Here is an 18,411-nt window from a genome sequence, read left to right on the forward strand (position 1 = left end):
GCAGAGTCAGCTGCACCATAAGTGCACACATAGAAAACTATATTTACCAGATCCGAGAGCCAGTGATGGGCCGTACAGCACGATGCCCATGTACAGTAGCTGAAATGCAAAACATAAATTCTTTACGATGCTTTAAAGGGACACTAAAGATGAACAGTAAGTTAATCAAGACTGATAAAGTGCGTTTTCGGAACACCAAAATGGTTACCGCCAGCGCACGCGGATATTGTAAGCCAGAAAAGGCGCGAAAAAGAAAGACGTGCGGCGACATCAGTGTGAGCCTCCCGCACTAGCTGCCTATCACGCAATGAATTTTTACCGTTTCTGCGTCGGTCTAGTTAACGTCTCTAACTAATGTAACCTAATTTAATTAGCAAACCTAGAATATATTGCATTCTGAAAGAATCAATGACAGTGTCTATGGAGCTTCAAGAATTTCTTCCGCAAAGAAAATGACCGAACGGGAGGAAATAAATTGGAATCAGTGGCGTAATACTGGCGTATACCGGCGCTGCGGTTTGTGCGAGAAATTTAAAAATGGAAACTTTGGCCTTCGTTTTAGAGCTCATATCTTAGGCGCCGGTTCTTGCGTTAAGAGTCGGCGTAACCGAGCGAACGAGCCCAACAAAGGATGAAAGTGAACGCGGAACACAGCGGGGGATTAAATACGACGATAGCGAAGACAGCGCGAGGAGGAAAGCAGAGGAGGAAGGTGCAGTGGAATCATGAGTTGGAAAGCGTAGAAGGAGAGCATGGCCAAAGCGTGAGACGAAAAGCGCAGTGTCGCGCAAGACGGGCTTTTCGGCAACGACCTAAACGAGATGACGTCAGAGTAGCGCGCCATCGCCTGTTCACCGATGACGCCATCAAAGAGGCAAGCGGGTAGCGCGTCCACCGATACCATATATGGAAACAAAGCGCTGCATGAGCTGAGGTCTGTCTGCGACGGCTGCTGTGAATCGTGCCGGCGCGTCGCCCACGCGTTGCCTCTCGCGATCTCCCGATCAGCGAGGCAGTCGTGCCACACTTCGCTCCGTTTCCTATGTGCCGCACGAGACAGATTGTCCGCGCCAGCCACACTACTCGCGGTGTTCTCTTCCTTGGATAAGCCGTGCACCTATACAATCATATTACAAAATATTGACACGCGAAAAGAAAATACGCACAGGTCTGCGCTCAATTTCGCATCGTAATCGTCGATGATTTTTTCCGCTAGTAATGAACACTTCTTTTTTAAAAGTAAATTATAGCGGAATATTGAACAAAAAATGCTCCACGATTCTAAACTGATTTAGTGAAACATATTATTGTCCTTTTAAAGGACACGCTCAATCCTCACAATTACAATAGTCATCCTCGCGGAAGTCAAATCCTCACAAACGGTTATATTGCTTTACTTTAATACTTCATGATTGGCTAGCCATGACTGATGCGCGCGAGCACTAGCAAGACCACGAGTCACTGTCACATTGCATTTTGGGCACCGGTATAATTCAAATTGTAATCCACAGTACCTGTAACCAACTGGGTCAATCTTCAGATGTATTATACACATGGTTGTATCCGAAAAGAACGCTTACCGTTTGCACAATAAGCACTGCGGACGCGATGTTCCGGACGGCGGTTGACAGGAACCTCTTCTCTAAGTACTGGAAACAGTAGGAAATAGTTACGTGGCAGGAATCTCGGGCGAAAAGGTTGCTAAGCAAATATCATTTCGTAATAGTTTATATTGCGTGATAGTGTCTGTTAAAGTTGAATCATTAACTTAAAAACGTTGTCGGTAATTAAGGCGGATCAAAAATATACGGCCGCTGGTCAGCAATCGTGAAGATCATTATGCTAAATGCATGTTTGTCGCTTTTAGTTGACACTTTACGTTGCCCAAAGCTCTAAACCTGTTGTCTTAGCGATCGCTTGCTGGTAGAGAGAGAGAGCGAGAGAGAGAAAGGCAAAGTCAGGGAGGTTAACCAGAGATTATCTCCGGTTGGCTACCCTGTACTGGGGGAGGGGCAAGGGGATGCGATAGGTGACAGAGAGAAGGATAAAAAAACTACAGACACACGCACGTACACACAAACTGTTTCTGTGGGCACTGTCACGCCGCCCGCAAAGGCGTTGCTAGTGTTACGCAGTGCCACCGTACAATCCTACGTCACACAGTACCGTACAATCCTACGTCACACAGTGTAGTCACAATTTGTCAGAAAGTCCAGTGTCCTTTAAGTACCGCAGCAGCGCCTTCATAGCGAATCGCCTGATGTTCCGGTAGGACAGTTTCCAAGGATGTTGTTTTGTGTCGTTGGGAGCTTGTCCACTTTGTCTAGGGTGGCTGAGAGGACTGATCTTTGCGGGTTGAAACGAGAGCACTGACAAAGACGCTTGCTGGTAGTGGTGGGTTGTAGGCACAGGCTGGTTTAGCCTGGCGATAAAGGCCGACAAGTGCTCCGCTCGAGCTTCTGTTAGAATATTACTGCGATGTTTCACCACATGTCCATCAAACCAATCTCTATTAAGGATGAGATATGGAGACGTGAAGTTTCTTTAGCGGCTATAACTGATCTTTCGGGAACACAGGGTGTTACAGACACACATGTGGATGGTCGTTTTTTTTATCTTTTTTTTTGCAGATTCTTCAAAAGAGCGGCCCTTTCATCTTGGAATTTTGGGCACGACCATAGAAATTGCTCAATGTGTCTTGTCTCGTCGCATGCCGCACAGTTCCGAGAATTGATACGCCCCGTCTTAAATAACCATGCTGGTGTACTAGCAGATCCTGTCCTTATATGATATAGAAGTGAGGCTTCCTCTCGATGAAATCTCTAGGTTACGCAGGGGCATATGTGGTGGAACCCAAGGTGACCCAAATTAATTTCGAATCTGAGAATTTTTAATTTGATTACTCTTTGGAGCCTTGACTTTGGGAGGATGATAGAGCGCTTCGTGCGCAAGAGCATCAGCCTTTTCTTTTCCAACAGTACTAATGTGGGAGGGAATCCACTTAAACGTTGTTCAGCGGGGGGCGTGTACATATAAGGCTTGAATTTTGCGTAGTGCATGCTCGGAAGGAAGCACACTTCGAACTATAGACTATATAAATTTTCTCCTTTCGCATGTTGGCGAGGTTTGCTAAACATTGTTTCTGGCCGCTAGGTGAGACATACGAAAAGAAGTACACACACACACACACACACACACACGGCACAGTTTCTTTGTGTTCTTTTTCTGGCGCCCCATCCAGCGCTGATGCGAGCCTCCCTCATTCAACAGCAAGACACTCAGCTGAATGATTTCGATATATAGTATTCGGTCAAACATTCATTAGAAGACGCGGTAAGGGCCAAACTTCGTGGCTACGAATACAGGGCCGAGCCTAGAGTAATCCCCAACGCCTCTCTCAGTGCCACTTCTTAAAGGGCCCCTGAAACGGTTTGGACAAATTTTGTAGACGCGTAGGGTACAGCTTAAGTAGAACATTCGCACCACAATTTAAGTGAAGCGTTACGTATTAATGGAGCTACAAGCGATTAGAAGCTACCCTCCTCCATAGCCATGCTTTTCCTCCTCAACTCGTTCGCAGAGCGAGTGGGGCTAAGCTCCGCCTTCACTGGTTCAGCGTCACGATGCGACGTCACCTCGTCCACTTCCGGTTGTTTTGGAGCCCGCCCCCGCCCGCGCGAGACCGCTCCGCTAGCCCATTGGCCGTCGACCCCAAGCGAGAGCTATCGAAGCAGCGTGCGTTGCGAGCATTCTGTCGTAGCGCCGAACGTGTCTTGTATTCCGGTAACCACAGGCAAGCTGGTCATTTCGGCAAATGACTGTAGGCATAAACTCAAGCTGATGAAGGAACATTAGCGTAGACGTACGTGAGCGGCCTGATCGGTCTGCACGGTTCATACACTTGTTGGTGCAGCGCTTAACCAGCCAAACAAAGCACTAATATTGCTCTAATCAAGTGGAAAACATTTTAAACATTTATAAAAACAACGTGTTCATGATTACACTCCTGCGAAAAATACACACCAGCAGCAAAGAAGTATACACTTCGTTGCTGCTACTGTGTATGGTTGAGCTCTGTGCCACCAGGTGGCTGCACCGTGCAGACCTTTCGCATTTGCCCTTCTGCTCATCTCATGGCTCATCCCGTTACGGCAAAGTCAAGCGGCCAGACTCTGTCCCCTTGCGCTTGCGTTTTCCCTAATACCGGACTCGGGAAACGCTATTGCGTTAGTAATCTTCCGGTGTGAAGTGGCGGCCACAAACGCGCAAATCCTGGCGCCGGTCGGATTGCGGCAGTCCGATGTGCAGCAGCCAGTTCGCTCGTACGCTGCCTTGCAGAGGGACACGATGTCGCAGCTTGACATATTGCCAGTCGCTACGTTTGCAGTCCACAAGGCAACAAAGTCGAATTATAGTGCTCGCGAAATGACTGAGGCCGACTCTGACCGCGGAGCTCTCTTCAAAATGGAGTACGTTGTAACACAAGCAGACGACACATGCTGTGTGCCGGAAGTGCTTGAGTGTACTGAAAAATTATTCTTGTGCATTCTCTTTATGTTACTTTCTTTTCATAAAAACAAATTAACTAACATTCCAACTATTACGAAGATCATTTGTTTACCTTAAAGTTGGAAAAATTATCGAGCACGCGCCCTTGTCAGCCAATCGGATAGCTCGCCCCACTGACGTCGTATGGGTGATTTCGGTCATATGGGTAGGGGCGGCTTAAAATTCCGCCGAGCAGTGCGCTGCGAGCGGCAGCGATGTGCATATTTAAAACCTTATAATAAATTACACGCTTTACGCGGAGCACTTAGATGTGTCAATTAATGATCAGAAGGACCTACTCTAACGACTCAATACATTTGTAGAAAATCGTCAAAAACGTTTCAGGGTCCCTTTAAGGCTCTTCGATAGTGGAGGAAGAGAGCAGTCAAACCACCTTTCCTTTCCCAACCTTACAGTCATCGCAGCAACTTACTTGCGCAAAAGTGACAATAAAACGTGTTTTCAATCAACCTGCGCGGCAACTAAAGCGACTGCAGACGAAAATGTTGAAGCCGTTTATCAGGAATCGGCAGTAAACTAAGCTTGTTAGCGATAGTAGGCGCAGTGAGCAATACAAGAACAGGAACGAAAGAACACAAACTCCGCTGTAAAACACCAACAAAGAGTTGTGCGCGTGTTTACTTCTCTATTTCTTTATCTTCTTTTATTTATTTATGTTTCAATTTTTTTGCAGCGAGTTTTGGCGACGGCGTTACGAAAGGTGTCCCACGCAGCTCCGCCCTATTCGATGCTAGTAATTGTTTTTGCGATCGTTCCACGCCAAGCAGCCGAAGAACACCTTAGTGGCTATATGCGGCGTTGCTCTGCTAGGCTTGTTGGCCGTCAGGAACTGCCGGTTGGATTGACCTCGGCGGTCCCGCCAGGCGAAGAAAGCACCGATGCCAGCCGACAAAGCGAGGAGCCCGGTGAGAACCACGTAGTCCAACGCGGCGAATGACGACGCAGCAGCCATCTTGGCGCTCGCTCTTGCACTACGAGAACTTGCCTTGTAGCCACGTATTGTGTCCTCTGAAATGACCGCCTTTTCTGTGTGCACGTATCAGTTGCGCTCTGGCATCGTTGGTACATTTAAGGCGTTATCGTTGCCTAGTTGCACGGAAACCCCGTTTTGCCTTTCACTGTTTGCGACCTGCGAACTAGGGCTCGTGCTGTTTTCCTCCGGTATCACTTAAAGGTTGCATGCTTTGAACAGCTGTGGTGACGAGTCCCTCACATTTCTATGTGCATCCCTTACATGTCGTCGGGAAAACGTAGTGTGTGGTGCTCACTACTCACAGGGTGTACAAGGGCACTCCTGCAGGCTTATTTTTATTTATTTATTTATTTTTATTTACCGATGTCCTTACAGGGCTCGTATGAGGCATTGGGTAAGGGGGGCGTTACAATAAGATTCACAGAGTATATAGAACATATAAAAAACATAATAGACATATATTATCAATTGACAGTGAAAAAATATATGCCTATCTTATACAAGTATTAAAAGTATTGTACAACATAACAAGGTCTGGAATGTACATATTATAAAAAAACAAACGATACAGTTTCTTTAAGAAAAAATAATGTTGCCACTCCAGTACAAATACTAAACAATACTAGAGAATACAAGAATAATAAGCGAAATGAGCTCAAACAAGAGAGCACATAACTGAAAAAAATGAAAAAAAGCATCGTGCACTTTATTGAAGTTACGCGGTGGAATATGAAATGATGAGCTGACAGAATTTATCGGGATTAGGTTCGGAGACGATGAAACCAGGAAGAGCGTTCCACAATCGAATGGCACGAGGAAGCGCCGACCAGTTGAATGCATGTGTGTTCCCGTAGATGCGTGTGAAGCTGTGGTGATTATGTAATCTGCGAGATGTGAAAGGTGCGACTTCAAGCCGTAAAGAAGATTTCCTATCCGCATGAACGTACTTGTGAAATAATGATATGAGTACAAAATCGCGTCAAGTACTTAGTGGCTGAAGTGAAATATCAAGGTTCATTTGTGAGATGCTTGAATTGTAGGTGTAGTTACGCGAGATAAAGCTGGTGGCCCTATTTTGAATTGATTCTAATAAGCTGACTAGGTTGTTATGATGGGGTGACCAGATTGGGGAGGCAAATTCGAGCTGGGGCGAACAAGCGTCTGATGAGCTAGCTTACGGATGTTAGAGGGCGAATTACGTAGGTTTCGGCGTATGTACCCCAGTCATTTTGAAGCATTAACACATATAGTAGTAATGTGATGGGCCCAGGAAAGGCTTGGTGCGAGATTAATGCCTAAGTATTTGTAGGAAGTAGCTACAGAAATTGGCTTATTATTTACGTTATATTGGAAGGAAGAGATTGAGTGTTTACGGGTGAAAGACATTACTTTGCATTTAGACGAATTAAGATTCATTAACCAAGTGTAACACCAATCGAATATGAGATGAAGGTCGTTTTGAAGAATGAAGTGGCCATCGGGGCTGCTTATAGGGCGGTAAATAATGCAGTCATCTGCGAACATTCGCACTCGGGATGTTAAGTTATTAGGAAGATTGTTGATGTATATTAAGAATAGTAGTGGCCCAAGAACGCTACCTTGTGGCACGCCGGAAGGGACATAGGAAAGGGGCCAAGAAAGGTTGTTAACGATAGCAAATTTCCACAGACTGCATTCATAAAAAAATTACTTTTCCGCACACCGTCAAGGGGGAACCGTTCCCGCTCCAGAACTCCATCTCGATCCAGGCAACTACGCTCAAGATCCCGCTTTGCATCGGCTTCACGCATCACATCTACCAACAACAGCAAGGTGAGCTTCGCAGACGCTCTCATGGGCACCTAGCGAGAGGGTCGTAAGATCGCCAACACACAAGTCACCTACCCTCCTCTTTCACCAGAAAACCCTGAAACAGCTCAGCTTAAGCGCGAGAACGCCATCCTACGCGATCTCCTAACTAAACTCTCGCAGGAGGTTAGAGACCTCAAACAGTCCCAAACACCAGCCCCTACACCTATTGCACAGAACGTCCCTGCCCCTAGTCAGGAGGCCCCCTCGACTCCCGCCCCCAAGAAGAGAGCCCTGCAAGATCGAGCCACGAGCCAGGTCCACTCTGAAGTTAAAGACACGCTCATCTCACTTCAAACAACTATTAGCACATTCCAACATGCACTGGACTCCATCCAGCAAGCCTTCATTGGTATTGTCCAACGCGTGACCAACCTGGAAACTCATATTCTCACGCCTCCTAGCCATGCCGCCCCCGTCTGCGACCCTTCCGGGATGCCGATGGTGACATCCACCATCTCCCATCATGGCTCACACTAATCAAGACTCCCTCATTTGGCAGTGGAACTGCCCAGGCTTTCACCATAAACAACCGGTACTCAATCAATACCTACGCCAACTTACCCGCCGCCCGGATGCTGTCCTACTTCAAGAAACCAACAATGCCCCGACCACGCTCCCCGGTTATCAAACCTTCCATACCACCCACCCTCTTCGCCGGGTCTCCACCCTAGTACGGCGTCGTATTCCTGTTATTAAACATGATCTCAATTGTCCTCACATCGAACATCTATTCCTCGAATTAATTCCCAATCGTAAACGGAAAGAATGCATCTTCCTTCTGAACATTTACAATAGCCCCAAGGATAAAGCAAGGTGTCGCTTCCTCACCCTCTTTAAGAAGGCTCTTCACGTAGCTGGAACGCACCCCCTACTCATCGGCGGTGATTTCAACCTCGCCCATACAGGCTGGGGCTACGTTCGCACGGAAGCTGCAGCTCGCAACCTCTGGCAAGATTACCACGACTTAGGCCTTACGCTCATCACGGATCATTCCTTTCCTACACGCCTCGGTAATTCCACTACCCAGGACTCTACCATCGACCTCACCTTCATCAAACATATCAACAATGCACACTGGACCAATACACAGCAAGACCTCGGCAGCGACCATTATATCCTTGCTCTCTCTTTACCCCAACTCGCTGCCGCTCCTGCCCCCACTAAGGAATTCACCATTACCGACTGGGATGTTTTTCGAAAAATACGCATAGGTTCTACCTCAGCAGAGGGCATTACCGACATTAACACCTGGATGCAAGCGCTACGCACTGATGTTCAAACGGCCACTCTGGTGGTAACTACAGATGCCTCAGTTGAACGCATGGATAGCCGCCTCGCCCATCTTCTGGAGGCTAAAGCCTCCATCCTAGCTCGATGGAAGGGGCAGCGCCTAAACCGTCGCCTCAGAAGTAAGATCTCCAAACTGAACACAGCCATCGAGGAGCATTGTCAAACCCTCAGCCGGCAACAATGGACTGAGCTGTGGAACACGGTGGATGGAAAACTTCGTCGCCCTTCCTCGTGGAAACTCCTCAAACATCTGCTTGATAATACCACCACCCGCACCACCCAACAGGATCGGCTGCAGAAGCTCCTTTATACGGAGACCCTTAAGCAAGGTCCACAACAGGTGCTTGACTACCTCTGCACCAGATACATCTCCAGGGAACAAGTCAGTCCACACAGCAATTACATCGGTAGCCCCAACCCTACACTAGACGCAGATTTCAGCGTATCTGAAATACATGCCGCTCTACGCAAGCTTAACGGTCGTTCTGCTCCAGGGCCAGACGGGGTCACTAACAAAACCCTTCGCAATCTCGATGACGAGTACGTGTCCCATCTGACTAACTACATCAACGATTGCTGGCGCAGTGGTGCCCTTCCAGCCGCCTGGAAGACTGCCAACGTTATCCTAATCCCAAAGCCTGGCAAACCATCTAGCCTCAATAACTTAAGGCCCATCTCCCTCACTTCATGCGTAGGCAAGGTGATGGAACACGCCTTCTTAGCACGCATCAACAGTCACCTCGAGGACAACTCTCTCTATCCCCACACCATCATTGGATTTCGCCCTCACCTTTCTACTCAAGACGCTATGTTGCAGCTCAAACATCAAGTGCTAAACGATCGTTCCCGTAACATGAAAGCCATCCTCGGACTCGACCTCACTCAAGCCTTTGATAACATTTCCCATGCAGCTATCCTTGACCAGGTCTCCAACCTCCACCTTGGAGAGCGAGCCTACAATTACATCCGTGACTTTCTCTCCAATCACACGGCTACCCTCTCGGCCGGGGATTTACGATCAGACCAGCTTCCCCTTGGCAGCAAAGGCACCCCGCAAGGTTCAGTTATCTCTCCCATGCTCTTTAACTTAGTCATGATTGGCTTTGCCAAGCAACTACAGCAAGTCGACAATATCAACCATACCATCTACGCCGACGACATCGCGATCTGGTTGTACCGAGGCAGTGATGGTCAAGTAGAATCAGCCCTCCAAACAGCGATTGACACGGTTGAAGCCTATCTCCAAGGGACCGGACAGCGCTGTTCGCCGGCTAAATCGGAGCTTCTGCTATACAAGTCCATTCAGCGGGGTCGCCCGCCCAAACACCAATCTGATCACCTACCCTGTGACGCCATCACCCTACGCCGTCAAGATGGCAGTCCTATCGCACACGTCCCTAGTATCTGTGTTCTCGGTCTCACCATCTCTACCAACGGCTCCAACGCCTTGGCTCTCAACAAGATCTGTGTCCAGTCTCAAAACACCCTACGACTTCTTAAACGTATATCTAACCGACGAGGAGGACTCAACGAAGAAAGCCTTCTCCGACTCGTCCAATCCTTTGTCATATGCCACATTACATACGTTGCTGCGTACCTCAACTGGTACCGGGCTGAGCAAAACAAGCTCGACACCCTCATACGAGGGGTCTACAAGCAAGCACTTGGGCTCCCGCATTGCACCAGCACTGAACTCTTCAACCAACTGGGAGTTCACAACAACCTTTCCGAACTCATTGAAGCCCAACAACGCTCTCAGCTTGAACGGCTCACCCATACTGAAACGGGGCGCTTTATTCTGTCCACGCTTGGCTTCACCTACCATCAGCAACAGGGCCCCAAACAACCGATCCCGACCGACATCCGTAGCTGGATCTACATAGACCCTATCCGTAGAAATATGCACCCTGAATATAACAGGGCCCGGCGCCAAGCTCGGGCCGGAGCTATCATAAAAGCCCTTGCCCACGTACCTGGCGTCACATTTGTTGATGCAGCCCAATACTCCCATGGCACACGATCTGTGGCCGTCGCCACACGCGATGGAGTCCTACACCACGCCTGCAGCGTCACTACCCCCACTGCCGAGACGGCTGAAGAAGTGGCCATCGCCCTGGCCACTTTAGATCCCACCTGTCACACCATAGTGTGTGACTCTCGCTCAGCCGTTACTAACTTCAGCAAAGGCCGTATTTCTCCCCAAGCTCTTCGGATCCTCTGCCAGGCACCACACTCTAAAGACAGCATAATCTCCCTAACATGGATACCGGCCCATGCGGGCCCTGTCCACCCACACCTCCCCAATCTCAACGAGGTCACCCACTCCATTGCGCGAGGCCTAGTCAACCGCGCCGGAGTCACTGGAGATGCGTTGGACACCAGGGACAGTCTAACAACTTATAACGATCTCGTTAATGCCTTTTACCTCAGTCGCCGAATCTTCCCCCCGCCTCACCCAAAGTTCAGCCGGGCGCAGGCTACCATCCTGCGTCTACTACAAGCAAACACGCACCCTTCACCCGCCCGCCTCCACCTTATATTTCCGGACGTCTACACTACCCCCAACTGCCGGTGCTGTGGAATTCACCCGGCTACGCTTCCGCATATGCTATGGGAGTGCCCAGCACAGTACACACAGACTAACACCACGACTCTCTCGTCGAGGATGCATGGGGATCTGCGGAGCTCCGCCCTCGGCGACCAAACCTGGGCGACCCAGCACGCCCGCGAGGCGGCGGCGAGGCAAGCCCTCGACGTCCCTTCGTGGGAGGCTTAGGCCCGGCCATCATAAAGTGCTGGTTCTACAATAAAAGTTTATTCCTTCTCCTCCTCCTTAACAGTGACTTAAAAGAGGAAGCTCATTAGAGGACTGTCCGCACTACAGTCTACATTGTGGGCGTTTTTGTAAGAGTGATCGCTCGTGTGCTGTGCGATGTCGGTTCCAATCGTCACTTCAATGACACACACATGCACGTAGAGTAGGATCGACGGATGTATGCCACCTGCTGCCTCTCCTCCGACATGCTAAATCGAAAACGTCGGCTTCGACAACACTCACGTGTACACCTGGTTGCACTCGGTCCGATCATATGACACACACATGCATGTAGCATAGGATCGACGGATGTATGCCACCTGCTGCCTCTCCTCCGACGTGCTAAAGCGAAAACGTCGGCTTCGACAACTGGTCACGTGCACACCTGGTTTCACTGGATCCGATCATTTAGTTTTCTTTTACGTTTTTTCGTTCTTGTTTACTGGGCCCCTTTTGCTTGTGTACATTGCCGCAACGAAGGAGTAGCCTGAGTTCTTCTTTCGTTCTCGTTGATCGATTTCGTAAATCTCCTTTCGAGATGAGTAAATTTGGTTGTAGCGTTTGTTAAAGAATAAGGGCGAGATGCTGTAGCAAACGCTAAAATCGAAGGCTTCATTCTTCGCTTCCTTTAATAACGTGCAGAACAAGCTGAAAATTCCATTTTTTTTTCAGATGCCGTAGTCTGCTGCGGTTATTCACAGTCCTTGAAGCGCCTTTTATTCATCTTTAGGATTCTGGCTAACGTCTCTACGGTCGCTGTTGGTTTCAATAGATTTTCTAGTTTGCTGAAATAATCGCGATTACTGCGAAGCATGAGCATATTGCAACGCCAAGTTGCATTGCAGGTTATGTGCCTATAACCGTTTGTGATGCCCAAATACGGACAAAGGTTCGTGTACTCAAAGGGGTTAACGGTTCTCTTAGGCGGAGCCTCCGAAAACCCAATTGAGGACAAAGCCGTTAGTTTCGAACACACACACAAACTTTTAATGGAACTAAAAAGGCTTAAAATAAATGATAGAAATAAATAGAAAGAATAAAACAGCCCATCTTGCAAGTTGTTTTTTATTCATGAAGTGCCTGCCGGGATTTATCGCTCACAGCCAACACCGCGGACGCCGACACCGACGCAGACGACACCGGCTTTTCTGCGACCCGAGCTCCTTAACGCTGTCGCGTTAATAAGCATTCAAATAGACATCACGGCGGTAAGACACATTTGGGGCTAGTGTGAAGCTAACTAGTGCGCGAGTCCGGGCTTGCCACGACGGCAGAGACGCATAACAGTCTCGATGCGGAGACGCGGCGACAAGTTGGCAAAAGGAGTTGCGCTGGTCTCGCCATAGGTCGGGGTGTGGAATTGCAGACCGGGCGACTGGAGCGTGCCAGCTCTGGCTTGGAGAGGTAAAGCAGGCGGCTTGGTGGCACGAGCAGACGGCGGCGGCGTTCTGGCCGGGCAGCTGGGTGTAGAGCTCGGGCCCGTAGCCCGACTGCTCTCGTCTTGCCCACAGGCACAGAAGCTCGAACGCCGGCCTCCGGCAGCAGGCGGCACGACAGACGGGGGCGGCGTTCTGGCCGGGCAACTGGCGTAGAACTCGGGCCCGTAGCCCGACTGGTCTCGTCCTACCCAGGGGCACAGACGTTCACCGGCCTTGAGCAGCTGGCGGCATGCTCGGGTAGACGGGCGACGCACAGGAATGGGCTGGCAGGAGGCCCCGGTCGGGTGAAGTCCTGGTGGCTCGGGTCCGGAACCCGACCGCCCGTCTTCAACTCCCGGTCTGGTGGTTGACCTCCTCCTGGCGTCGCTTCCTGGAACTCTTCCGGCATCTTCTTCTTCTTCGTGATTTGGGAGAGGGAAAATACGCTCAGTTCTGCAGCCTATATGGGAGCGCGGGGCAGCGTAATAGGGAATGGGGGCGGGGAAAGAAACATGAGAGGATAGCGGGGGAAAGGGAGAGTAGGTTTCAGGCAGCAGACGTCAGCCCTGCGTCTCCCAGCACACCACACTTTTTCTTCTCTCTGGCCGATTAGGCATTCTCCGATTGGCTGCCTGACGCCCCGTGGTCTTTCCTAATTGGTTGGCTTTTCTTCTTTTAGTTGCTTTTCTTGCGCCGCGCGTTCACGTGCCGGACGCTCTTCGGCGTCGTCGTTTTCCTCCTTCCAGCACGGAATTTGCCTCGGTGCGCGCACTCCTTGTCGTCTGCTCCTGACCGTCCCGACCACCGCACCTTGTCGCGCACCACACATCACACCGTTCAAGAACCGTTTTCATGAACAAAACGGTGGAAAAAATTTATATTTACGCGGCTTGGAAGGCCACCGTTAACCTCTAGCATACTACGTGTAGCATATCTCAAGCTAATGACGGCAGCGTTTATAGGAACGTTGATCAATCTTGTTTATCGTGAAGCAGGTCACTGCGTTGTGCAAATGAGGTAAATGTTAGCACCAGGGAGGCGTAATGCTTCCGCGTTACAATATCGTATCGACGCACCGTATTCGTATAGATTTCTGGTATTGCTAGTCTTCTCTTGCTGCTCAACAAGTAACGCATGTGCGGAAGCTTGCGAGTTCGTAGCGGCTCGTTCGTGATGTTCTCCGCAGCGCCCTCCTTCCTTAACTATGTGTGCCTTGTGAACAACATCTGAACTGTTGTGCGTATTCTGTAAAGTTATTCTGTTCGTGCACGCGCAGTAGATATGAATAGCCTATCAGTATAATATGCAGCACTGCGAACACTACGCCTACTGATAAGCTAAAGATACACTGACAAAGCTTGACGCGCTGAGAGCGTTGGCGGAAACTGGGCTTCCATGGCCCGTGGGGGGATGCTGCGAGAAAAGAACTGATGCTACCAAACTGTAAGTCATTCATTCGTTGATGGGGTTTAGTGGCCAAAAGTAATATTTGATCCATTTGAGGCGCAGCAGAAGGTGCCTGGGTTTAATCTTAACAACTGGTATAGTTATTTAAGGCGCACATGTGTCTAAATAAAAAAGCGGGGTTATGTTTCTTTTCTCGTTTTATTTTTTCCTCCACTGAGGGTTTTTCAGAATGCTGCCAGCGCGGCCAGGAATTGCATTTCCAAGTATAACCCTAAAGTGTTAGTGCGAATGATTTATTTGGATGAAGTTGAAAATGCGGCCAACTATTCTGTGGCCGACTTCTTCACAAGGAATAATTCGATCAATGAGCAAACAATGACAACTTGAGTTCAACAGGAGTGGGCGAATATCCAAAACTTTCTAATAATGAATCGATCGAATAGCGTCTAATTCGATTCGGTCTTCGAATAGAATAATTACTATGCGCAAATGCGAGTGTTCTTTGAATACTCTTCGAACATTTCAGAACATCAACATCGCCCAAGTAACCGTAATATTGGGGTAAAAGTGCGGTAAATTTTCACCCCCGCAGGCGTAGTATTGACATAAAATATGGTAGCTTGCCTAGTGGATCAGGCTACGTCACTTAGGAAGCCGTACTTTATAGCCTGTATAGCGATAACTCGCACTCTCTGAAAATTTGTGTGCATGCGAAGAAACCACTTGAATTATTATTGCAGTATAGGTGTGGCGGAAGTCACGTGGTGTTTTTCGCAAAGTAGCACCGCGCCCCATCAATTTTCCACTTCTGGCTCCCCGCGGGATGCGAGAACCAGCCAAGACGATTTTGGTCTGGCTGCTCTCTGGAAGTTATCTGGCTAGCAGACGGCTGAAAGAGTCGATGAGCGCTCGCCGTCATCTTTGTGGGGACTTGACGGATTGCAGCGCGGGCGCTTGAGGACTTTCACCTCGCTCAGCCAACTGCATGGCTACGGCCACCTTCAGATTTCCTCACTTCTAGCAGTACCTTTCTAATGGTGAATTCGGCAAATCGCATCGGTGCCGGTGCGATTTGCCGAATTCACCATAAGGTTACCGTCTTTGCGTGCGTGCGTGCGTGCGTGCGTGCGTGTTATATGCATCGTGTTCAACGAAAGTTGTAGACGCTCGTTTACACACGTTGCGGTGCATTTACGGTTCATCTTTCTCTGATGGTATTCCTTTTCAAATATCTCACGTGTACATGCGGTAATATTTTCTTTTTCTGCATTTAGCGAAGGCGTCGCAGCTAGCCCGTGTTTGCCCCGTCTCCATCGTATGCATGCTTGGGTGGAAGCTCGAAACCGATATGTGTTCTAACTGAAGGTCCTTTTTTGAGGGCATGAAGCCAAATCGGTAATTACTTCACACACAAGTTTTATATATTTTGTAAGCATGTCATTTGGACTTCCAAAGTGTAGAAAATGCAAGGGAAAGAATCTGCGGTAAAAATAAAAATTCCAGGGCTGAAAGGGTTAAGAATGCACTGACTGAGTAATAGGCACACGTACACTAGCTTATTGCTGTCGTGATCACGACCAATATTATTTCGTTCGTGTGAAACTTCTAGCTGGTCGCAGGCGGCGTGCATCTTCATGCGCCAACCACATCCCCAGCTCCTTAGGGTCATAAGAGAAACACCATCAGCTACCCGAAACAAACTTTCTGAAGTAGAAGCGAAGCATGTCGGCTCGAAATTTTATACGTATCAGACGTACCTGATATCCTGCTTTTTCATGTCTTGTCAAGTGATCACACAAATTAAATCATCAATGTCGCCGGAAGGCGACGTGATCGCTGTGAGCAGGCATCCTCGAGTGGTTTTCGGGGATACAATCACCTACGGGCGATTTCACGTCTTGGTGTCGGAGGCTGTCGTTGCGTTGTGCAAAGTGAGGTTGGCCCAATGCGCGCCTTGCGCCGAGTCGCGCGAATTCTCGCGAGAGTGATCGTGCCCCTGAATGCAAATATATATTTTTTTCAAGCAGGCAACGCATAAATGGGCCGACTACGCCGAGCGCGCGCCGGCCTCTCCGGGCGCTGCCATACTGGTAGCACGCTTACATTTATCCTGCAGCCAGCTGCCCCGTCGTTCGATTTTGGAAACTTCGTGTACTTCGGGCAGCTTCTGGTTGTCTTGGTATCCTAGCCCACGTGACTTCCCATCAGGACCGGAACTAGCTGGCTGCCGTTTGGCTGCCAGCGGTCTGCCAGAGCTTCGAAAATCGAGGAGACCCACTGGGACTGGTGTGCCAAACATCAAAGTTGCTATAACAACCGCGCTCATGAAGTTCTCACTGCTGCTCTAGGGCTGTGAAAAGTGAGATAAGCTTTTTCGGCTCCTGTCTTTCCCGCAGCACATTCTGTTCGCGAGACAAGCTGACATTGAAGTGTGGTGTGTAGAGAGAGAGAGAGAGAGAAAAAAAAAGCAAGGATAGGAAAGGCAGGGAGGTCAACCAGAAGAGCATCTGGTTTGCTACCCTACACTGGGGGTGGGGGAAGAAGGAATAAAAAGAGGAAAAGGGTAGAAAGTGAGCACTGAGTGCGTGTGGGTGGGACACTATGCACAGGGGCACTATAAACGGTCTCGTAAGCCGGTACACTTCAAGTATTGCACTAATGCACGATTCGCTTTTCGTGCAAGTGACGGGTGTGGCCACGGTCCGAGTATCTTTGACTCGTTGAACGGTCTTAAGTCCAGTCGGTGTAAACTTTCCCGCAGAGAGAGGCGTTGTACATCGTAGCGGGGGCAGGTACACAATAAGTGCTCGATAGTCTCCTCGCACCCACAGGAATCGCACATCAGGCTCCCGGCCATTCCCAAACGATAAGAGTATGAGTTCGTCAACGTTACTCCCAGCCACAAGCGGTATAGCAAGGTTGCTTCACCGCGGGAAAGGCTAGATGACAGTTGTAGCCGTAGCGTGTAACTTGTCAAGGTTGCCAAGGTTCAATGTTGGTATAGCATATTAGAGGTTGGATTGAGCAACATTTTGACGAGACACACAGAAGATAAACACACACCACAGAGCGCTACGGCGAACTTTGGTCCCTTCGAGAGAACGTCCTTGATGGGTTCCGGTAGCGCCACCTCGCCTCGAATGTGGATGGGAGCCATTGAAGAGGCGATCTTTCGCTTCATCGACGCTCGTAGCTGCGAAAGCGTCTGCATCCACATGAATTCAGCTGTCGCATCCGCCAGGTTCTTAACACTACGCCAGTCATGCTTGCCTCTTTGTTCACAGAGGCAACGCCCATGCACCGGGAGTCACATAGCGCAAGCAGTACCATCCGAGACACAATGTTTCAAAGGCGTTTGGATGGCGAGCGTGCTCGTCGCTGCATCTCGGGGAGGCCGCGGAATCTAGGGAGCGCTTGGGTTTCAATTCTGAAACTTTATGGGTATAAAGTTCTCAAACTTTTGATGCCAAAGGTGCATTGACATTTCGAAAGTCGTGCTTTAGATTTTCACTTCCGGAACTGTGTGGGCTTTATGTTGTTACAAACATTTGACGCCCAAGGTGCATTTACTCTTCTAAAGTCGTACATCGGACCATACAAAGAGACATGCCAAATCAACACACTGTCAGGCAAGTTGACAAAGCACGCAGCGAGGTTCGATGAGGAGAAGTGTTGTGGTGGTTCATTTGTGCGGCCATGTCACAGAAACGAATATCAACTTCTTCTTTCGCTTGCACCAAAGCATCCATGTCAAGACAATAAAGACAGCAAACGTGACTACGTTCTTATTTATTGTTCCACTTGGACTTGTATTCGCGAGGACACATTGTGCCGCTTCCTTTTCTTTTTTATTCTCGGTACCCATGTGCTGCCGAACCAGCCAGAGCGCATGCGTTTTTCTCGTGCTGCATCGACCACCGCACGGCGCACTTCGATGCGCATTCGTTTTTCTCTTGCCTAGTGGATTTTCGCCTGGCAGAGTTTTGGACACTTTCTGGCTAGCAGACGAGAAAAAGAAACAATGCATGGTCGTTCGCCGCCATCACTACGGGGACTCGACGGATTGCAACGCGTTCACTTGAGCGCAC

General features: G+C 49.2%; 1 pseudogene; it reads right to left on the reverse strand.

The window, feature by feature from the left end:
* LOC142586208 (sodium-coupled monocarboxylate transporter 1-like) overlaps positions 1–18,411 on the reverse strand; it is a 53,113-nt pseudogene that overhangs the window by 28,108 nt on the left and 6,594 nt on the right.

The sequence above is a fragment of the Dermacentor variabilis genome, chromosome 6 (assembly GCF_050947875.1).
Source record: "Dermacentor variabilis isolate Ectoservices chromosome 6, ASM5094787v1, whole genome shotgun sequence".
Classification (NCBI taxonomy): Eukaryota; Metazoa; Arthropoda; class Arachnida; order Ixodida; family Ixodidae; genus Dermacentor; species Dermacentor variabilis.